Below are 23504 nucleotides of genomic sequence, written 5' to 3' on the forward strand. Positions count from 1 at the left end.
ATTCATGTTCTCCAATGCGCTATCATCTCTCTCCCACCCCCCACCCCACTCCGTATAAATTAAGTTCACCCCCCCCCGTCACAATTATTTTTCCCCCTGCAGTCCAATCTCTATAACTGATAGTACCAACTTCCCTACCAGAGCAGTGCTCAATAACTCCCACTGACTTTCATTAAGCTGACTCCTAGGACTGACCATGGTCCACCCCCTGATTGACCTGGACAGACAGTCTCAGCTGATGACTGGTTAGAGCCCAGATTGTTCTGATTGCAGCTCCAACTTGGAGCGCAGGTTCATAGCTCCTTAAAAACAGAGTCACAAGTAGATAAGATAGTAAAGAATGTATTTGGTATGCTTTCCTTTATTGGTCAGTGCATTGAGTACAGGACTTGGGAGGGCATGTTGTGACTGTACAGGACATTGGTTAGGCAACTTTTGGAATATTGCATGCAATTCTGGTCTCCTTCCTATTGGAAGGATGTTCTAAAACTTGAAATGGTTCTGAAAAGATTTACAAGGATGTTGCCAGGGTTGGAGGATTTGAGTTAAAGGGAGAGGCTGAATAGACTGGGGCTGTTTTCCCTGGAGCATCGAAGGCTGAGGGGTGACCTCATAAAGGTTTATAAAATCATGAGGGGCATGGATAGGATAAATAGACAAAGTCTTCTCCCTGAGGTTGGGGAGTCCAGAACTAGAGGGCATAAGTTTATGTGACGGGGAAAGATATAAAAGAGACATAAGGGGCAAGTTTTTCACTCAGAGGGTGGTACGTGTATGGAATGAGCTGCCAGAGGAAGTGGTGGAGGCTGGTACAATTGCAACATATAAAAGGCATTTGGATAGGTATATGAATAGGAAGGGATACGGGCCAGGTGCTGGCAAATGGGACTAGATTAGGTTGAGATATCTGGTCAGCATGGACGAGTTGGACCAAAGGATCTGTTACTGTGTTGTACATCTCTATGACTCTGTGATAACTTAAAGCAATTCTTGGATTGGTCACACTGGATTTGCAGGACTGATGGTGGCCCATCCCCGTGCTGAATGTGGTGGCACAGAAATGGGATGTCATCTTCTCGAGGGACTGGCAGGTTGTTTGGCAAGCGTGAGAAAGTGGGAGCCTGTATGTTTCTGAGGTGAGTTGGGCTGTTAACAAGTTGCATAACAAGCAATAATCTCCCTTAATTGGCAACTTGCCAGTGCCTAGCAAGAAACTCGCCAAATTGCTGTGAAAAGTATAAAAGATAAAACAAGACAAGATTGACCTCATCGAAATGCCCTCCATTCTGTTACAAATCCTGCCAATGACTACATCACTGAGGTTCCTTTATGAGTAATAGTCATATTACACACGTATGAAACGAGTGATATCAGTGACGCTAGATCTCATGGAACTAGAGAATGAATTCTGATAGATTTCTTACCCTTCCTATTACACAGTTATCTTTATTAAAGTGTTGATGTTCACGTTAATGGGTGTAAACTTGAACTCACTACAGTAGCATGGCAAGAGGGAAGACACAATGTGGTTGGCACAAAGTTCATTCTGCAGTGTATCTGGGTGAAGCATGGTGAGGAAGTCCATGCAGAAGCACAACATTACAACTGAGTACCAAAGACCATAAAGTGTTGTTTTATGAAATTTGTTATGAGACTCTTCCTTCATGATGTTCTGCTGCTCTCTCAAATTCTATTGGTTCTTACAAATGGAGTGTGGTGGTGGCACAGTGGTAATATAACAAGACTAGTAATCCAGAGGCGCAGTCTAATTATCTGCAAAAGGAGAAATGTGGAGGAAAGGCCATCTGGTGACATGAGGAAAATTAGTCCTTTGGAGAGCTAGCACAGACATAGTGGGCCACATGGCCTCTTTCACTGCTCTATCAATATAGTGAATGTAAAATCATATCCTGTTATTACCACAATTTTGTTTCTAAAATAAAAACAGAATGTGTGAAGAAACTTAGCAGTTCTAGTAGCATCTTTGGAGAGAGATACAGTTTCTGGTTGTTGAAAAAGGTGGAGAGGAGTAAGTGGAACAGAAGGTAAGGGCAGTAAAAGGTTACAAAGCAAGTCTTGTGGTGCGGCAATATACAATAAAAAAGTGAAAATCTACAAAGCGTTTTCCTGCTTAGTTTACATTAAAGATTCAAATGTGTTATTTCCAGTTTTCTAACATTTCTAAAATCATGCTCCTCGCTTTGCGATGCAATACAAATCAGTTGGATGACACTTGCTATTCCACCCTTCTTAAATTGGAGACTTTTCATTCTTCAGAATTTGTTTTTCAATACCAATCTTTAGTCTTTTTTAATCAGGCATTTGTTGAATGTATGTTATCCCACAGTGATTTATTATCATTGTACCATTCATGGGTATCACTGCTGAATCTCTTTATGAATTGTTGCTGCCTTTTTCTCGAGCGGGAACCCATGAGCTGTGAGTTGAAGAAAGAGGGACTTTGTTTAATTTTTTTATATATAATTTCAGTTATAATTTCCATATAGCTGGAGTATGATGACTTAAACACTTTTTTTTCTGTATTCTTTTGTAAAAATACAAGTGACAATTGATTCGCATTCTATTCAATGTGTTCGCCAAGAAAAATGCTGTATCAATTGCCTCAACAAGAGTGAGATTTTCTGACGTTAAAACATACATTTTGCTATTCTTTTGATCCTTTTAGTATCAAGTTGAGGGCCAACATTTACCTTCTCACCATGGTACTGGAACCATCATAAAGATTTGTATAAGCAGCATTACTAAAAACAATGGGACAGATTTCCCAAGGAGTGACAATCTCATGCTGATTGTCTCTCCAGATCTTTTCTTCAAAAAAAGATGGGAGCTCTGCTCAGGTCTGCCCCAGAAATGTGGGGGATTGCTTCCATTCTGACAGTTCTTTCAGAGTATAGAACTATCAGAGAAAGGCAATCACATTTCACAGCAGTCAGCCATTGTATTTTGAAATGTAAAGCTCCTGAGGGTCACTTTGACAGCCGCTGTCAAAAAGTATGTTCAAGCCGGATGCTAAGGTGCTGGGAGGGGGACGATGACAGATGGGTTGGAGTAAGTAGGGGCCATGCAAGTAGGGTGCAGCTGGACCCCTTTTGAGAGGCAAAGAAAGCATCAACTTCAGATGGACAGAACACTTCAAAGCATTCCTAAACTGCAATACAATCGTCAACAAGGACAGGTTTGAGGAGATTCCCAAACTCCCCATCAACTCCTCAGCAAAGATAAGCTTGGACTCCAACCTAATGTGGCAGGAGTTGAAGCCACCATTAGATATGGGAAGATTGGAAAATCCACAGGAGTAGAGGGGAGTTAGGCAGAGATTTTTAAACTTTGAGGCGGATGTCATCTCTATTGTCTACTCCTGAAAATCTGGGACAAAGAGTAAAATTCCTGCTGACCTCAGGGACTCTGCCATTGCCACCGTCTTCAAGAAAGGGGACAAAGTGGACAGTTAGAATTACTGAGAAATCTTCCAACTCTCCATCATTAGGAAGATCATCGCCCAAATCCTCACCAAGCACCTTCTCCCAGTCTCAGGAAATCCTTCCTGAAAGCCCGTGTGGCTCCTAGCCTAACTGTGGGACAATATACATGATTTTTACTGCTTAGCAATTCCAAGAGAAATGCTTTTAACAACACCAACCACTCTACATGGCCTTCATCACTCTGACCAAAGCTTTGGGTTAGTCAATTAAGAAGTGGTATGGAAACTTCTGTCAAAGGAGAATGTGAGGATTGCAAATGCTGGAGATCAGAGTTGAAAAATGTGGTGCTGGAAAAGCACAGCAAGTCAGGCAGCATCCAAGGAGCAGGAGAATCGACATTTCGGGCATAAGCCCTTCATCAGAAATGTGTGGGGGGTGGGGTGGGGTGGGGATTGAGAGATCCTTGTGAAGGGAGGAGGAGAACTTTTTCAAGGTGGGAATCCTTCGCAGTAAGATTACAGCAATTAAGAGAAAGTGAGGACTACAGGCGCTGGAGATCGGAGTCGAAAAATGTATCTCACAGCCCCTTTCAACCCACCACATCCCTGATGAAGGGTTTATGCCTGAAATATTGATTCTCAAGATTTTGTCAAAGGCTGACTGTCCAAAGAAACTCATCAAGCACTTCAATCTCCTCCATAGCAAGAAGACAGCAATAGTCTTCCATTGCTAATAATATGACATAATCCTTTAAAAGTTCAAGATAGGGGTCAAATAGAGGTGTGTCATTCCCCCATCCTTTTCTCCATCATCATCGCAACCGTCCTTCATCTTGTCAAGAATGTGCTTCTCAGTGGCATAGACATTGCCTAATTGCATTCAATTGAAACCCAAGAAGGAAATGATACTGACCTCAACTTGTGGGACTTCAGTATGCAGATGACAATGTCAGCTCTGCTTACTCAGAAAAGAATCTTCAAACCTCGCTCAACACCTTTGTGAAGCATACTGAAGAATTAACCTCAGCCTCAGTGTCAAGATTCAAATTGTTTACCAACACACCCCAAGGTAGTTCTCGTCCATCCCTCCATTAAGGTTAATGGACAACCCCTCCAGATGTGAATCATTACCCTTAGCAGTGAAGCTGCCTCATATCTAAGGCTGACATTTATATGCAGATTCAGCATCACATCTAATCTGCAAATACTGCCTTTGATTCCGGAGTTAAGGGGTTTAGCTTATGAGGAGAGACTGGGTAGACTTGGATTATATTATTGGAATTCAGAAGAATGAGGGGGCTCTTATAGGAACATAAAATTATGAAGGGAATAGATAAGATAGAAGTAGAGAAAATGTTTCCACTGGCAGGTGAAACTAGGACAAGAGGGCATAGCCTCAAGATTAGAGGGAGCAGATTTAGGACTGAATTAAGAAGGAACCTCTTCACTCAGAGGGTTGTAAACCTATGGAATTCCTTGCCCAGTGAAGTAGTTGACGCTACTTCGGTAAATGTTTTTAAAGCTAAGATCGATCTTTTCTTGAACATTAAAGAAATTAAGAGATATCATGAGAGCATGGGTAAGTGGAGCTGAGTCCATGAAAAGGTTGGCTATGATCTTATTGAATGGTGGAACAGGCACGTACGGCCAGACGGCCTACTCCTGCTCCTGGTTCTTATGTTTTTTAACTTGGACAACATGAGGACACCTCAAAACCCATGAGAAAAACGATCAAAGCTGTTTGAAATGGATACTCTGCATCAGTTGGAGGACAGGTGTTTCAACACCAGCATCTTTGAAGGAGCCAATAGCAACAAGGCCATGATCATGGCCATACTCCTAAATTCAGTATGGCCATGGTCATCTAAAACTAATCCCGTTGGGCTAGCCATGTATTTTGGATACCTGAGTTCCAACTGCCAAAGCAAATCTTCTTTATCCGCTGAAGGAAGGCACTGGAAGACAGAGCAAAGGAAATGTTTCAAAGACTCTCCGAAAGCTTCCTTCAAGAAATGCAAAACAGATGTCAACACATGGGAGACTCTCATTCAGAAGACACTGACTTGAAGGAAATTCCTGTACAAAGGGACAATTATTTAAGAACACCCATCAGCAAGAGGAAGAATGGAAAAGGGACTGGGGAAAGGAATGACAGTGATCTCAAGGCCAAGAATCACATACACCTCCCAGAGTCACCAACCAAATCTGTGGCCAGAGATGCAGCTCTAGGATCGGCCTCATCAGTCACACAAGAACCCACAGAGAATAGAAAGGGTTTAGAGGGATATGGGCCAAATGCTGGCAAATGGGACAAGATTAGTTTAGGATTTCTGGTCAGCAGAAGGGTCTGTTTTAGTGCTGTATAATCCATGACCAGTGACACAGAATTTCCTGGGAGGATGATCATACAGATCAGCGAGTGATTGGCATTCGTGGGTGTATAAAATGCATTGTTTGGGATAGTATTTGAGCCGGCTAAGCTCAACATTTTTAAAAAGCACTTGGATGAACAGTTAAAGTGTCATAACATTCAAGGCTACAGGTTTAGTGCAGCCAAGTGGGACTGGGATAGGCAGTAATGTATTTCTCGCAATACAAACTTGCTGGGCCTAAAGGCCTCTTCTGTACTTTAGGATTCTATGAGTGAAGGAAGGCCCAATAGGAGCATCTCCAGAAATAATTAGAAGTGAGATAAAAACGGCAGATCTGCAGATGCTGTAAATCAGGAACAAAAATGAAAATTGTTGGGGAAAAAGGGTCACTCAATCCAAAATGTCAACAGATGCTGCCAGACCTGCTGAGCTTTTCTAGTGATTTCTGTTTTTTTCTTAAAAATGAGATGTCAGCCTAGTGCAGTGTATGTGCCCAAGAACATAAATCAAGTGCTGGAGACAAATTATTCTATAACCCACGGATCAGATCTAAGCTCTGCAGTACTGCCACATCCACTCACAAATGGTGATGAAGAATTTAAGAAGTGATAGGGGGAGGAGTCTCTAAAGATATCTCTACGCTCCAATATCTAAGCTCCATGGGACTGCCCAGCACATCAGTGCAAAAAGATAAGGCTGCGGCATTTGAAACAATCTATCACTAGGTTGCTGAGTGAATGATCCATCACAGCATCCTCCAGAGGTACCCAACATCACAGAGACCAGCCTTTGGCCAATTCAGTTCATTGCACATGATAAAGGAATGCCTGAAGACACTAGATACTGCAACGGTTAAGAGCCTTAACAGCATTCCAGCTATAGAACTGAAAATTATTTCTCTGGAACACTGCCAAACATCCAGCCAAATTGTTCCACTACAGAACCCTGGTATCTATCCAATATAAATTGCCCAGGTAAGCCTGTACACCAAAAGTAGAACAAATCCATCCTGGCCAATTACCGCCCCCACTGTACTCTCAATCAGTAAAGTGATGGAAGGGATCATCAACAGAGCTTTCTAGCAGCACCTGCTTAGTGATAACCTTCCCATTGAAGCTTTTTTGGTTCCACCAGGGCCACACAGCTCCTGACCTCAGTATGGCCTTAACTTAACCATGCACAAAAGAGCTGAATTCCAGAGGAGGTCAGAGTGATGGCCCTTGACATCACGGCCACATTTTATTGAGTGCGGTATCATAGAGCATTCACTTGGATAGAGTCAATGAGAATCTCTTTGCTAGTTGGAGCAACAGACCAACATAGAAGATTGTTCTGATTTTTGGTGGTCAGTCATCAGAGCTTCAGTCATCACTACAGGAGTTCCCCAGTGTAATGTCCTCAGCCCAACTATTTTCAGCTGCTTCAATGACCTTCCATCATAAAGTCAGAAGTTTGAATATTCACTGATGATTGCACAGCATTCACCAGAATTCAGATATTGAATCATCTATGTCCAAATATTGAAAGATCAGGGCAAGGTCCAAATTTGTGCTAACAAATGGTAAAAGATATTTGTATCACTCAAGTGTCAGACAAGAGCAAATCTAACCCTTGTCCCTTGACATTCAATGACATTGTCATCACTGAATTCCCCATAATCACCCTGGGGGTTACCATTTAAAAGAAGACAAACTGAACTATCCATATAAGTCCTATGGATGCAGGAGCAAATCAGAGATATTGAATCCAAGCAATGACTAACTCATTTCCTGATTCTTCAAAGCTTAACTGTTATCTACACGGCACAGTGAAATGTGTGATGGAATACTCCCACTTGTCTGGATGAGTGCAGCTCCAACAACACTCAAAATACTTGACACCATCCAGGACAAAACAACAAGTTGTTAATTTCAATAATCTCAAACATCCACTTCGTCCACCACCACTCAGTAACAGCAATGTGTATCATCTACAAGGTGCATCACAGAAGTTCACTATGGCTCCTTAAGACTGCGCCTTAAAAACCCGCAAACACTAATACTTAGACGGACAAGGGCAGCAGATATGTGGGAACACCATCATATGCATGTCACCATCCTGACTTGGAGATGTATTGCCATTCCTTCACTGTCTCTGAGGCACAATTCCTGGAATGCTCTCTCAAACAATATTGCAGGTGTACATTCACCAATTGGACTGCAGTTCAAGATGGAGTTCACTAGCACCTTTCAAGGGCGACTTGGGATAGTCAATAAATGCTAGCCCAGTCTGCAAAACCCACATTGAAGAATGATTTTAAAAAGTCTCTCCCATATTTGAGGTTTAGATTGATAATCTTTTGATAATTGTTTAAGAGCTTGTACCTATGGTAATTGTGATATCCATGATCCCATTCTCCATCAATTATTGTTTAAAACTGTTCTTCTTGTGGCATCCAGTTTGCTACAAAAGTTAACGTAAGATTTGTTTGACTGAATTTAAAAGTTTGAAAATTAAGAAACAGGAGCAGCAGGAATTCACAAAGTATGGGCAGCATGTTAGATTATTGCCATTACCATAATGTTTGTAGGTATTAGACTTATGCTTTTATTTCTAAATGTAGAAATTTCAAATGCTTCAAAATCAATATAAAGTTTTTAAAAATACAAACAAATGCATTCCACATTTGCAAATGTTGTTCTTTTATGGTCATATTGTTAATTTTGGGATGATGTCTTTTTTTGCTGTTATAAAACATTAAAGTTGAGACATAATGCGAAATAATGATTTTTCAAGAGGTTCCTGCAGCATGTGATGTTTACTGTGCTAAAGCACATACCAACCAACAAGAACTTTAAGCTATGCATGAGTATTCCTTACTTGCAGTCTTTTGGGAAACAACTTTCAGTATGGTTAAATTATGCTGACTAGTCTAAACTGCTCATTCACATAAGTTACAACTTCCTCTACACGGACAGGCACTTAGAAAATAAATGATTAACAAGTGCACACTTGTAAACAAATGCATGTGTACAATTTGAAAATCCAGAATACCCAGTGTCATGCACCAATGTAACCTTTCTGTTAATCTTTCTATAATTGCAAAATCTTAGCAGTCAACTTCAAACATTGCCTTATGTTCGATAATTAAAAGAAGTTGAGCTGAAATCTATCATAAACTTGACATTTATCTCGAGGTGTACTATTTTGTACATAGTTTGTGATTTATGAACCCAGTATAAACTGTTAAATCGTTCATGGTATCACTTATCAGATGTAAAATTGTTTGTAAAACATCAAATAAAAAATTGACAGCAAAACAGAATAAATGGCACATATTTATTTCTTCACCTATTTCACCATCATTTGAGTATTGCAAAAAGATTGCACAAGTTATTTGAAATGCATTTATAGATTGTTCCTTCCCTGTCACTACAGGATCGCCTGTCATTACAGGATCGGAAAACAGCATGGCAGTGGGAGTTGTATAATTGTCTTGACCATTGCTATGCTAGAGGAGATTCCTATTCAACTCTTGTACTTCATTGTGATCCAACTCAACTGTAATTACCCTTGAAGAATAAGCGAGGTATCAGAGGTTAACTCTTCATTGCTAATTCATAGAAAATAAGTGTCAACACCTTCAAGGGAGTAATGGGAAAAACTAAAATGATAAGAAAATTATTTTCTGAAATTGCATCCTAAATATTTTATTCACTGAATAAATTAAAACTTCAAGATTTCATTTAATCTACAGAATGTACATCTTCATTACTTTACTATTCTCGTACACTTTAAACAATGATTGATATGCTTTCTTTTGTGTACTGGCACTCAGATTTCAAGACTGCTGAAACACAGATGTACCTTTCTTTAAAAAAAGGAATTCATACTTCTCTTTTCAATTCCAAATATCACATGCAGAATTTATTTTCCACTCAACCTGCCAACAGCTCCAGGAAATCACATGTATTCCCCGTTACACTGTCAAGGATTGGACACTTGCATCCTCACCCCCACCCAACTGAATATTCAGCTAGCAGAAAAGACCAAATTAGTGCAGTAACGTATAATTACAGTAACATTAAAGTTACATTTTACAGGACATTGCTTATGTTTCAAATGAACTAACATGACTAAGATCATCGAGCCCTTTATTTATCCACTAAATTCACAAAACTTGAAATGTACTGTGAAAATTATTCTTATTTTTAATTATACACAGTCCCACAGGGCAAAAATACCAACTGAATACGTGTACATTTGAGAAAAATACCAGATGTTCATCATTAAATGCTATCATGTTGATCTATTTTATTTCTTCTGAAATGCATAGATTTAACAGGAACATTTTAATACTTGTGGTTAAGTCTTTGCCCTGTGTCTTTACCTGTAAGTCTCCCTTTCTTTCTTTACTGGTTATGTACTGTTTATGAATCAAGTCTGATAGTAATCACTGAGATTATAAGGACACAGGAGCCTCATTTCCTTATCAAAACCTGGGAGTGGAAGATTGGGTTGGAACTGCATTTTATCAACAGGATATTGTTGGCAAATGCTGGGAACATTTGTGCTCTGTATGAGGTAGTTATTGGCAGGTCCTAATTTGTCTCCAGACAGTCTCTGGGAATTGCTTCACACATTTTGATGAAATGCAGGAACTTTTTTTTCACAAAAGCTTAAGTGTTTCTTGAGAACATATTTTCCATTTGGGCAGCTAAGGAATGTTGTTCAACGAGTCAAACTGTTGCTTGTTTCATTTTATTTATGTTTTTCGGTTTTGATGATTTTTTTTCTTTTTTATATCCCTTCCAGTAAATGCATTTTTTTAAAAAAATGTCCAAAATCCATACTATTTATCAGACAGTCTTGTGAACATCAAGGTGATTTTTGAAACATTGTGTATTTTTGTTACCCCTTCAGGCACTTCCAGGTCAGGCGTAGAACTCAGCTGACAGAATACCATTGTGATGTTTCATTTCCTATAGCATTCATCCTTAATATTCTCCCTGGGTGTAATGCCAAATTGCGATGAATATTCAGGTTTGGTTCAAGATTAATGGGAAATAGGTTGAGACTATCCAAATTTAATTTATATGAGACATATGCAAGAGAGAAGGTGCAAATTTTTATCTTGTGCATATCTTGCCAATCAGCTTTGTCCCTCTCATTGTTTACAGCTCTGACCCTGCAGATTTTTCTCAATGAATAGACTATCACATACCTCCCGACATCTCCTCCAAAAATCTGCATTTCCTTGTGAATAAAAAACTTGTCACATATAAGGATATCATGGATAATCATCTCAATATCATGCCTTTGAAAAGACATGGAGGAGAAATGACACCTTTCCACTTGAGGCAAGTTACCTGACTAGCTGTGTATTTTCAGAATTTGCTTTGCTCACATCATCAAGGTCAGTGGCATTTCCATTTTCTCAAAATCACACTTTGGTTTGTCTTGTTTGCTCCTCTGGAAAATGCTCTGTTTTTGGTCATTTTGACTTGTCCCACCTCTCATCTCTCCTTCTTTACTGCTCAACCAGTTTCTATGAAGAGAGCTTCTGTTTTCCTTGCCCAGGCTATGCACTAAGTGGCTTCTCATCTACAGAGATTTCAAACACTATTTAAACTCCTCTTGCTGGCCCTCCTAACTTCTCTGCCATTCTTCCTTCCTTAAATTTCTCCTGCTGCTCTGCTTGTATTCATAGCCATTCCTTCAGACTTGCCATCATAGGTGGCCGTCCTATCATTGTAGCTACTGCATTTCTGACAAACTTCCTCCTATCATTCCCCAACTATATTCTCCTTCCTCAGTCTACTTCTTTCTTTCTAACAGACCTCGCCCTCAAGTCATATATCTTCACTTCTTAATTGACAATAATCAACCTTTGGAGGGGTCCACAATTTATTGTGAGATATATGTTAATGAGCTGCTGATTCACATCTCTTTGATGTCCATGTCCCCATTATTGCTTGAAGCTGCCATCACTCACAGTGTACGGTCCCTGCTCAAGGATTTGAACAACCTCTGTGAAACAATAGTTAACCATGCATCAACAGATTGGTTAGACATCATAAGGCATTATTAGATCCTTTTTTCTATTGTTAAAACTCACAAATAAAGATAACGCAGGAATCTAAATGTAACTTCTCTTAATCACCAAGAGCCTTTCTAAACCATCCTCCACTGCCTGCTTTACAATAACATCCACAATAATAAGTGTAAGGACTTCATGGGCTGAACTTTTGCAGAAATCACCTAAGTGTCAATTTTATCAAGTTTGATTGAGGGTTTCTCACCTCAAGGCCTAGCGAATTTTATGGATTCATAGTATCATAGAGTACAGAAGAGGCTCTTCGACTCATTGAGTCTGAACCACTAAAGATATACTCCTACCTACGGTAGGTCCCACTTTCCTGCACTAAGTCCATAGTCTTGAAAGTTATGACATTTTTTTAAAAATAAGAGGTTACCCACCTCAGCTATTCTCCCAGGTAGTGCACTCCAGACCCCTTCCACCTTCTAGTAGAAAGAACTCCATCTTCAAATCCCCTTTACACCTCTTGCCTTTCATTTCTAAAACATGGATCCATACCCCCCAATCCACCACCCCCCCACTCCACCACCCCTCCACCCCCCCACTCCCGTTCTTGATGCTTCAACTGAGGGGAACAGCTGCTTTCTATCTACCCTGTCCATGCCCCTTTTATACCTCCACGAGATACATCCCTCAGACTTCTCTGCTCCAAAGAAGATAATCTTAGCTTATCCAACCCTTTTTCATCGATGAAATGCTTCATCCAGGCAACATCCTGGTGAATCTCTTCTGCACCCCTTTCAGTGTAATTGCATTCTTCCTATAGCGAGGAGACCAGAACTGTACACCGTATTCCAGCTATAGACTAATCAAAGTTCTGTACAGATCTAATATCACATTCCTAATGTTAATAATCTCTGCCTCAACTTATAAGAGCAAGTAACCTGTCTGCTTTATCCAATCTGTCCTGCTTTCTTCAGGCATTCCAAGATCTCTCTGTACCTGAGGGTTTCTCTTCATTGAGTGCTCTCTTGTCTTTCTCATGTGCTCACCCCAAACTTTCTTCATTAACTAATTACCACACTCTTATGACACCCTGCTTCTTCAATGGTAGCTGATTGTCCATGTGCCATAGGTAGAAGTATGGGCCAATGCCATGGATTCCTGGCTCCAGTGCCATTTTTAAAAGGGCATTGTACGTACAGTGAAGCATTGGCAGTTTGAATTTGTCCTGCAGATTGAGATATTTGTCAATGCTGTGGCAAAGTGGAAATTGACTGCCCAGCTTTGCAGACAGACCTGGAGTCCTGCTGCTATTGCAGCTATGGGGAGACTCTACACTCTCAGCTGGCTTGTGCCAAGTGTGGCAGAATAACGTTCATGCAAATTATGATCCCATCTGATCATGTGACTGATATAAGTAAGAGAGAAGATCCACCAGAGAAGTCTAGGATGGATATTTGAAGAGAGATACTACAGTGGAGAGTTGTATTTGATAACCCATTATGTACACATGTGAAAATAGCAATGTCACTGCACACAGAAACAAGTTAAGGAGTGAGTCTCACTTAGAGATAAAGAGCAAGTCACTTCAAGGTTAGTGCATGTGAAGCAATCAATTCCTTGAGATACTTCAGACTGGTAACTCAATGTCCAGAAGCAGCACTGGCTTAAAACAAAAGATAAAACATGGTAGCAGTGAGAAATAAAACCCTCCTGAACCAGGATGTGAAGTTAAAACAAGAATGTGAAGCACAAAGGTGGAAAGAGGAAATGAGAGGCCATAACTTCAGCCAAATGAGATTAAAATGGAAGATTCCAAAGGCAGAGAAAAGTCATCAGAAGACTTCAATGACAGCCTGAGGACTCTGAGGGGCAAGGAAAAAAAAACCTTAGAAGACTTCAAAGCCAAGTCACAAATTGGCAATAGAAGAAAAGCCTGGAACTGGAACACTTTGACAATAAAAAGGAAAAAAAACAAGTACTCCAAAGTCAGGTGCAGAAGTCCATAGGAGAGCATCTCTGGAAAAGGATGTTATCATCACAGCAAGCATTTGCTCAGTGCAGAAGGTTCACGACAAAATCAAATTGATAGCTGAGGAATTGGCAGTTTTAATGTATACAATGGCTTCAGGCTTACACATGAAGGAGCAATGGTCAGCACATTGTTGCATGTTGTAGATCCACCGACTGACAAATAAAGGAGTATTACAGTACACAGAGTGGGCGAGGGTCTTCATTAGACAGAAAGAACAAGCAGCCTCAAGAACAGTGCACAATTGTATGCAGAGACATTCAGCGTGAGATACTCCAGATTAATATAATCATGTGCAGGTAGCAGAAGATAAAGCACTAATTTCCATTTGTTAAAAACATCTCCCCTTTCTTGGCAGCCAAGCATCACAAACTGTCTTTAATAGTCTGCCAGTAATGAAAACATAGAATTATACCAAGTACATTTAAAATTATATTTTAAAGACTGAAAGACAAAATGGCTTCTGAGGATCACCAGGTACCTCTTCTGGATTAAAAACCAAATTTATTTCTAAAGAGCACTATGAAGATTTTCTTTCTGATGTGATTCACTAAGTGTAGGCCAAAAGATAGATGAGATCCATTAACATTTCTGTTATAACATGTTGGTTTGCCTTTCAAACACAAACTGCAAGCATGAGAAGTCACAATCCCGACTGCTTAGTGAATTACAACACATTATTTAGACACTAAATCCACACTTGATGCAAAGGCACATAACAATGTGGCCCTCTTCACTCCTCACTAAAAAAAAGTAACAATCAAATTGGTTTTCAAAGGATTCCATCAGAGAGAGAATCGTACAAGTAAAGTATCTAACTGCAAGTCACTAAAGAGAAAAAAGACTCCTCCCCTAACATGTCCCACTTTCAAAGTCACTTGATAAATCCATCTTCTTTCAGATAAATCACAAGAACGTTTGCAGCTACAGAAAAAGTTCTGATTTTCAAGACCTTTACTCTAGTCAAAACATCAACTCAACAAAGAAAGATCAGGCCTACACTAAAATAGAGACTGAATTAAATTGCATTTCTTTAATTCGCTTTTTTTATGTGTCTGTGATAGTGTGGATCAGTCAAGTGAGTGAGACACTACACATTGTTCATTTTAAGGGGAGGTGATGGTTGAGTGTATTATTGCTGGACTGTTAATCCAGCAACTCAGGTAATGTTTGGGGGTCCTGGGTTTATAGCAGATGATGGAATTTGAATTTGAATTCAGTAAACAAAATCTGGAATTAAGATCTAATGATTACCATCAATCCATTGTTGACTGTTGGAAAAATCAATCTGCTCCACTAACGTACTTTACAGAAGGAAACTGCCACCCTTTTCTGGTCTAGCTTACATGTGACTGCAGACCCACAACAATGTGGTTAACTCTTAGCTGCCCTCTGGGCAATTCAGGATGGACAATAAATGTTCGCTTAACCAGTGATGCCCTTATACTGTGAATGAATTATTTTGCTTTAGAGAGAGGATGAATAGTTTGGAGCTGTTTTCCCTGCAGCATCAGGGGCTGAGGGGGATCTTCTAGAGGTTTTTAAATCATGAGGGGCAAGGTCTTTTCCTTGAGGTGGGGGAATTCAGACGAGAGGGCATAAGTTTAGGGTGAGAGGAGAAAGATTTAAAAGGAATGTAAGGGACAACTGTTTCATGCAGAGGGTGGTGCGTGTATGGAATGAGCTACCAGAGGAAGTGGTGGAGGCTGGCACAATCACAACATTTAAAAGGCATCTAGATGGGTACATTAATAGGAAGGGATTAGAGGGATTTGAGCCAAGTGCTGTCAAATGGGACTAGATTAGTTTAGGATATCTGGTCGGCTTGGACGAGTTGGACCAAAAGGTCTGTTTCCGTGCTGTACATCTCTATGACTGTATGACTCAAAATGAAATAAACTACATATGAATATGAAGAAATTGACTGTGATTAGTATGAGAAAACAACTAAAAAGTGTTCATGATGGTAAATATCAAAATAGCTCATTCCACTGAATGTCACATAAACTTAATGCATGAAACCTGCTACAGATGGAGAGAAAACCAAAGTCAGAAACTTTAACATATGCCATCGCCTTCAGAAACTGGTTCACTTCATACTAAAACCTATTCTTTGAACTTACCAGTTCAGATGGTTAACCTTGGGTGATACAAATGCCACAAATGTCCAGAAGGGTTCTCCCAGTTATGTAGAGTAAACATCTGTTCAGGCTGATAGTCCAAGATTTTCAACGAGATTTTGAATTTCCATTTAATTTCTTAAGTCATAATGTGCTTCGTGTTAAATATATTTATAAATAATTACACGAACCTGATACGAATCTAGATTATTGTTCATAGCATCACAATTAAACAGAGTAGCATGTAGCTTGTCAGGTCATGTAACTGCAATCTCATCTAAATCTGAAGGTGCATTGGAATACTATTCTTAAACTGCACAGAGGTCATATTCTCAGCCGGTGCATCTATGGGAAATAAAATCCCTGAAGGACTTGTGATAAAGCAGATATTTAGCAGATATTTAAATTTTGATTAATACCAGATTGCTAGCTTTTTAAAAAAAATCATTAAAGGACCATGAATGTCACTTGCAAATCCAGAAATCTTACTCACTGCAAGTAACCCTTGATAAAGGTGATTTTTGAAATGCTGCAGTCCTTACTTTTTCTTCATTCATAGAATGTGGCATTACTGCTGAGCCAGCACTTATTGCCCACCCCTAGTGGTCCTTTAGAAGGTGCAGGTGGATTGCCTTCTTGTACCATTGTAGATTCTAGATATAAGTTTGCTCACTGAGAAGCCTGATATCGGAGATCCCATGGGTGTTCTGTTGGTTTGTCTGTAGATTTTGTTGCTGAAAGTGAAGTGGGTGGAAAAGCATAGGTCCACTAGCTTGACAATACTGTCCTTGCTGATGAAGTTGGTGGTGTGTGGTGCATGTGTCTTTGGTTCTTCTAATAGTATAGTCAGTGTTTTCTTGGCCAGGTTGATGTCGATGGATGTGAACAGGGCTGTTACATCAAAGGAGACCATTATTTCATCCTTTTCTATTTTGGTGTCTTTGATGGTGTTCAGGAATTCTTAGGTGGAGTGGATGGAGTGGTGTGAGTCTTCTACTAAACATTTTAGTCTTTGGTGTAGCTCTATGGCTAATCTGTAAGTTGGTCTTCCAGGTAGCGAGACTATGGGTCTGAGGGGGGCTCCTGGTTTGTGAATTTTGTAGAAGCGTGGTGTGTTGGATCCATTTGGTTTCATTATTTGGAAGTCAGTCTTATTTATTTGTCCAGATTTCTGAAGATTTTTGAGTAGCGCTGTGATTCGATTCTCTAGCTGTGGGGTCGGGTCTGTTGGTAAATGTTGATATCTGCAAGCAGAAAGTTCACTTTCTCAATGTAGTCTCTGATTTAAAATGACTGTCAAGCGTCCTTTGTCTGCAGGTGGGATAACAATGTTTTTATCTTTTTTCAGTCCTTCTAGTGCTTAATGGTAGCCCACAAACCCACCAACACACTAAGACAGCAGGTAATGAACTTGAAAGACCCTATACAGACAGCGAGCAAAACTAATGTCATTTATAAAATACTGTGCAAAGACTGTAACAAACATTACATTGGACTAACAGGCAGAAAACTAGCCACCAGGATACATGAACGTCAACTAGCCACAAAGAGACATGACCTACTCTCACTAGTATCTTTACATATGGATGAGGAAGGACACCACTTCCACTGGGACAACGCATCCATCCTAGGACAAGCCAAAGAGAGACACACGGGAGAATTCCTAGAAGCAAGGCATTCCAACTGGAATTTTATCTACATTGACTTGGATCCCATTTACCACCCCTTGAGAAAAAGAACAGGAAAATACATCACCAACCCAAGGAAATCTAAACACATAAATAAAAAGTGGGCCATACCAACAGTGCATCATCCGGAGGCTCACTGGTGATGTTACCTAATATAGTGATGAAACATCTGAAAATGAATCTTCCAGCTCAACGAACAAGCCTACATCCAGAATCTCAATCTGAATTACAAATCTTCTCAAAACTCGCTAACCATTGTAGACTTTTTAATGTAGATACATGGACAGTGCTGTTAGGGAAGGAATTCCAGGATATTGATTAAATAACACTGGTATATTTCTAAGTCTGGATAGTGTGTGGTATGGAGAGAAATGTCTAAGCTCCCATGTATCTGCTGGCCTTCTCCTGGTAGTGGTCATGGGTGTAGAAAATGCTGTCAAAGGACACTTGGTGAATTTCTGCAATGCATATTATAGATAGTACACACTGCTGTACTGAGCATCAGAACTGGGGCAATGTTGGGGGATGTGATGCTAACCAAGAGGGCTGCATGCTCCCAAAATGGTATCAAGCTTCTTGAGAGTTGTTGGAGCTGCACTCTCTAGGCAAGTGGGGAGCATTCCATCACATTCCCAACTTGTATTTTGTAGATTGGGATCAGACATGGGAAGAATCAGAAGATAACTTACTTACTGCAAGATTCCTAGCCTCTGATCACTATGTACTCTTATTTATATGACTAATCTAGTTCAGTTTCTAGTCAAGGGCTGTCATTCTCACCTCACATCCGGAATTCAGCTCTTCGTCCATGTTTGAACAAAGGCTGTAATGAATTAAGGAGCTGAGTGGCCCTGGCAGAACCCAAACTAGGCATCACTGAGCAGGTTATTAGAGTCACCCAGTCAAAGTGCTGTACAGCACGGAAACAGACCCTTCGGTCCAACTCATCCATGCCGACCAGCTATCCTAATGTAATCTAATCCCATTTGCCAGCACTTGGCCCACATCCTTCTAAACCCTTCCTATTCATATACCTCTCCAGGTTCCTGTTAAATGCTGAAATTGTACCAGCCCCCACCACTTCCCCTGGCAGCTCATTCCAATCATGCACCACTCTCTGTGTGAAACATTTGGCCCTTTCATATCTTTTCCCTCTCACCCTGAACCTTTGCCCTCTAGTTCTGGACTCCCTAACCCCAGGGAAGAGACCTTGTTTGTTTACCCTATCCATGCCCCTCATGATTTTATAAACCTCTATAAGGTCACCCCTCAGCCTCTGGTGCTCCAGGGAAGACAGCCCCAGCCGAATCAGCCTCTCCCAAAATCTCAAATCCTCCAACCCTGGCAACATCCTTGGAAATCTTTTCTGAACCCATTCAAGTTTCACAATATCCTTCAGATATTCTAAAAGTGGCCTAACCAATGTCTTGTACAGCCTCAACGTGACCTCCTAGCTCCTATACTCAATGCTCTAACCAATAAAGGAAAGCATACCAAACGCCTTCTTCACTATCCTATCTACCTGCAACTCTACTTTCAAGGAACTAGGAACCTGCACTCCAAGGTCTCTTTGTTCATCAACACTCTCTAGGACCTTACCATTAAGTGTATAAGTCTTGCTCTGATTTGCTTTTCCAAAATGCAGCACCTCACATTTATCTAAATTAAACTCCATCTTCCACTTCTTAGCCCATTAGCCCATGTGATCAAGATCCCATTGTAATCTTCTTCGCTGTCCACTACAACTCCAATTTTGGTGCCATCTGCAAACTTACTAACTGTACCTCTTATGCTCGCATCCAAATCATTTATGTAAATGACAAGAAGTAGAGGACCCAGCACCGATCCTTATGGCACTCCACTAGTCACAGGCCTCCAGTCTGAAAAACAATCCTCCACCACCACCCTCTCTGTCTTCTACCTTCAAGCCAGTACTGTATCCAAATGGCTAGTTCACCTTTTATTCTATGAGATCTAACCTTGCTAACCAGTCTCCCATGGGGAACCTTGTCGAATGCTTTACTGAAGTCCACATAGATTATGTTCACCTCTCTGCCCTCATCAGTCCTCTTCATTATTTCTTCAAAAAACTCAATCAAGTTCATGAGACATGGAGACATATTGATCATCCTTAATCATTTCCAAATACATGTCCATCAGGATTCCTTCCAACAACTTGCCCACCACCAATGTCAGCTTCACCAATCTATAGTTCCCTGCCTTTTCAATTTTATCTTTCTTAAATCATGGCACCACGTTAACCAACCTCCAGTCTTCCGACACCTAACCTCTGACTATTGATGATACAAATATCTCAGCCAGAGGCCCAGCAATCACTTCCTTAGCTTCCCACAGAGTTCAGGGTCCACCTGATAAGGTCTTAGGGATTCATCCACTTTTATATGTTTCAAGACATCCAGCACCTCCTCCTCTGTAATTTTTCAAGACGTTACCATCTATTTCCCGACAGTCTATATCCCACATGTCCTTCTTCACAGTAAACACTGATGCAAAATATTAATTTATTATCTCACCCACCTCCTGCGGCTCCACACAAAGGCCGCCTTGCTGATCTTTGAGGGGCCCTATTCTCTCCTTCGTTACCCTTTTGTCCTTAATGTATTTATAAAACTCTTTGGATTCTCCTTAACCCTATTTGTCAAAGCTATCTCATGTCCCCTTTTTGCCCTCTTGATTTCCCTCTTAAGTATACTCCTACTGCCTTTATGCTCTTCTAAGGATTCACTCGATCTATCCTGTCTTTACCTTACATATGCTTCCTTCTTTTACTTAACCAAACCGTCAATTTCTTTAGTCATCCAGCATTCCTTATACCTACCAGCCTTTGCTTTCACCCTAACAGGATTCTCATTATCTCATTTTGGATTCTCATTATCTCAATCCTGAAGGCTGCCCATTTTCCAGCCGTCCCTTTACCTGCAAACATCTGCCTCCAATCAGCTTTTTGAAAGTTCTTGCCTAATACCGTCAACATTAGTCTTCCTCCAATTTAGAACTTCAACTTTTAGATCTGGTCTATCCTTTTCCATCACTATTTTAAAACTAATAGAATTATGGTCACTGGCCCCAAAGTGCTCTCCCACTGACAACTCAGTCACCTGCCCTGCCTTATTTCCCAAGAGTAGGTACCTTCTCTAGTAGGTACGTCCACATACTGAATCAGAAAATTGTCTTGTACACACTTAACAAATTCCTCTCCATCTAAACCCTTAACACTATGGCAGTCCCATTCTCTTTTGTACCTTCTCTAGTAGGTACATCCACATACTGAATCAGAAAATTATCTTGTACACATTCAACAAATTCCTCTCCATCTAAACCCTTAACACTATGGCAGCCCCATTCTCTGTTTGAAAAGTTAAAATGCCCTACTATAACCCCCCTACTATTCTTACAGATAACTGAGATTTCCTTACAAATTTGTTGCTCAATTTCCCACTAACTAGTCGGGGTCTATAATACAATCCCAATAAGGTGATCATCGCCTTCTTATTTCTCAGTTCTACCCAAGTAACTTCCCTGGATGTATTCCCAGGAATATCCTCCCTAAGTACAGCAGTAATGCTATCCTTTATTAAAAATGCCACCCCCCCCCTCCTATCTTGCCTCCCTTTCTGTCCTTCCTGTAGCATTTGTGTCCTGCCAGTCCTGTCCATCCCTGAGCCACATTTCTGTAATTGCTATGATTTCCCAATCCCATGTTCCTAACCATGCTTAGAGTTCATCTACTTTTCCTGTTAGGCCTTTTGCATTGAAGTAAATGCAGTTTAATTGATCAGTCCTTGTTCTCTACTTTGTCCCTCCCTGCCCTGACTGTTTGACTCACTTAGGTAAAAAAAAATGACTACAGATGCTGGAAACCAGATTCTGGATTAGTGGTGCTGGAAAAGCACAGCAGTTCAGGCAGCATTCAAGCTTCTTTTCCCAACTATACAGTCTCAAATTGATCTCTTTCCTCACTATTTTCCCGGGTCCTATCCATGCCATGTCCGCACTCCCCCCCCCCCCAACCCCACCCCACCACCACCACCCGACTTACTAGTTTAAATCCTCCTGAGCAACTCTCACAAAACTCCGCCAGTATATTCGGCCCCTTGCAATTTCGGTGCAATCTGTCCTTCTTGTACAAGTCATTTCTACCCCAGAAGAGATTCCAATGATCCAGAAGGTGCTGCTTGATAACACCGTTGATGACACGTTCCATCGCTTTAGTGATCATCAAGAACAGACTAATGGTGCAGCAATTGGCCGGGCTGGATTTGTCCTGTTCTTGTGTATAAGGCATTCCTAGACAATTTTCTACATTGCCAGGTTGATGCCAAAGTTTTAGCTGTACTGGAACATGTTGGCAAGAAATGTGGCAGGTTTTGGAGCACAAATCTTCAGTACTGTTGAATGAATGTTGTCAGGGCCCATAGCCTTTGCAGGATCCAGTACAGGTGTATGATCCTTTATCTGAAATCGTCGGGACCAGCTTTTTTTCGGAATTCAGAATAAATGACAGTTTGATGGCGAAATTTTTTAAAATCTTACCAGAGGAGCAGACTCACTGAGTATAACAGGCCTTGACGGAGAATCAAGCCCTACGGTGCTGGGCCACGCACCCATCCCCAACACATTACACCTGAGTGACATGCGTCAAGTGGGTGTCAATTTGGGTTAACTGTTTGCATGCCAAACAACATTGTTAATGAGAAAAAACTTCACAAAAAAAACCTTTGGACTGTGAAGCTTTACGGATTTCAGGATTTCGGATAAAGGATTGTCTACCTGTACCTCCAGGCGTTTCTTACTAGCACATGGAGTGAATCAAATTGATTAAAAACTAGCATCTGCATTGCTGGGGACCACTGGAAGAGATCAAGACGAATCATCCACTTGGCACTCCTGACTGAAGATTATTGTGAATGCTTCAGTCTTATATTTCACATTGATGCGCTGGGCGCCGACATTATTCTCAACTGTGTCTATTATTTGCTATTATTGCGGCTTGGCCTGCAAGTATTCCTGTTCTTTAATATCATCTTTTGTAGATATATCTAACACCTAATGCTGATCCTGGTCTGCCCTCCTGCTGTCGTCTTTTAACCAGGGTTGTTCCGCTGACTTAATGTAATGGCAGAATACAGGATTTGCCAAGCTTTATGGTTGTGTTGGTTACCTGCCATTGGTAGCCTGTAATCTGACTCTGTAGCCACAATATTCATTTAGCTGGTTTGGTCAGTTTCTGGTCAATGGTTGTCTCCTGGACATCGATTGGAAGAGATACAATAATGGAACTGGACACTACATAATCATCAACAATCATCTCCACGTCTGAGATGGAAGGTCATTGGTGAAGCAGATGATGGTTGGGCCTAGCACACGACTCTGATAATCTTCAGCAGTGATGTCCAAGTCTGGTGATTGGGTTCTGAGAATGATTCCAGCCAAGAGGTTTTATTCCTCTCACTCCCATTCATTTTAATGTTACCAGGATTTTTTTGGTGTGAGGTTCAGTCAAAGCCTGTTTTAATACCAAAGGCAATCACTCTCACCCCACCTTTGGAATTCAGTCCTTTTGTTCACATTTGATTAAATATAATGAGGTCTGGAGTTGATTGCTTTTGATAGAATGAAAATTGAGGATCTGTGTGTTATGCTGAGTAAGTCTTACTTTATAGTACCGTTGTCAAAACCTTCCACACTTAAATAATGATTGAGAGGGCACTGATAGGGTCATAATTAATTTGATTGAATTTGTTCTGCTTTTTGTGGGCAGGACATTTACATCAGTTAGATATCATGGTTTTAGCTGTACTGGAACA

At 40.6% G+C, this 23504-nt stretch overlaps 1 pseudogene; it reads right to left on the bottom strand.

Annotated features, from left to right (window-relative positions):
* Positions 1-18486, bottom strand: part of LOC148150191 (uncharacterized) — a 176028-nt pseudogene extending 157542 nt beyond the window's left edge.
* Positions 18487-23504: the final 5018 nt, after the last annotated feature.

Source organism: Chiloscyllium plagiosum, unplaced genomic scaffold (assembly GCF_037043375.1).
Source record: "Chiloscyllium plagiosum isolate Xiang-an unplaced genomic scaffold, Cpla_swu_hap1 HiC_scaffold_4, whole genome shotgun sequence".
NCBI lineage: Eukaryota > Metazoa > Chordata > Chondrichthyes > Orectolobiformes > Hemiscylliidae > Chiloscyllium > Chiloscyllium plagiosum.